Source organism: Arachis duranensis, chromosome 9, assembly GCF_000817695.3.
Source record: "Arachis duranensis cultivar V14167 chromosome 9, aradu.V14167.gnm2.J7QH, whole genome shotgun sequence".
Taxonomy (NCBI): Eukaryota; Viridiplantae; Streptophyta; class Magnoliopsida; order Fabales; family Fabaceae; genus Arachis; species Arachis duranensis.
In genome coordinates, this window is record NC_029780.3 from 28133432 (window position 1) to 28134612 (window position 1181).

A 1181-nucleotide genomic window follows, 5' to 3' on the forward strand; every position below is an offset into this window, starting at 1 on the left:
AACTTGCAATTCTGTTGCATTAGAGAAACTAATTGAGGCTTAAGCTCAAAGTTGTTTGCTTCAATGGCAGGGATAGAGATGCTTCTCCCATAGAAATCGGGAGTAGGTGCAGTAAAGATACCCAGCACCTTCCTTGCATTGTTGGCATTGTTGTTGTTTTCGGCTGCCATGGGTTCTTCTTCTTTGAAGATTTCTGTTAGGTCTTCTACAGAGAGTTGTGCCTTGGCTTCTCTTAGTTTTCGCTTCAAGGTCCTTTCAGGTTCAGGGTCAGCCTCAACAAGTATGCTTTTGTCTTTGCTCCTGCTCATATGAAAGAGAGGAAAACAAGGAAATATGTGGAATCCTCTATGTCACAGTATAGAGATTCCTTGAGGTGTCAGAGGAAAAGAAAAATAGAAGACAGAAGTAGAAAATTCGAACTTATCAAAGAAGATGGAGTTCGAATTTTGCATTAAGGAATAGTATTAGTCCATAAATAGAAGGATGTGAGAAGAAGGGAAGCAATTTTCGAAAATTAAGTAAAAGATTTTGAAAACATTTTGAAAAACACTTAATTGATTTTCGAAAACCAAGAGTGGAAAAGAAATCAAGTGATTTTTGAAAAAGATTTTGAAATTAGAACTCAAAAAGATTTGATTGAAAACTATTTTGAAAAAGATGTGATTGAGAAGATATGATTTGTAAAACATTTTTAAAAAGATTTGATTTTAAAAATTAATGACTTGGCTATCAAGAAAAGATATGATTCAAACATTAAACCTTTCTCAACAGAAAAGGCAACATGCTTGAAATGTTGAATCAAATCATTAATTGATAGCAAGTATCTTTGAAAAAGGAAAGAAATTGATTTTGAAAGCATATGATTGAAAATATATGATTTGAAAAAGATTTGATTTTGAAAAACTTTGAAAACTTGAAAAAAATTGCATTGAAAACAGAATCTTCCCTCTTGTGCCATCCTGGCGTTAAACACCCAGAATGGTGCACATTCTGGCGTTTAACGCCCAAAACACTACCTTTTTGGGCGTTAAACGCCCAACCAGGTACCCTGGCTGGCGTTTAAACGCCAGTCTGTCCTTCTTCACTGGGCATTTTGAACGCCCAACTTTTTCTGTGCAATTCCTCTGCAGTATGTTCTGAATCTTCAATTCTCTGTATTATTGACTTGAGAAGACACAAAT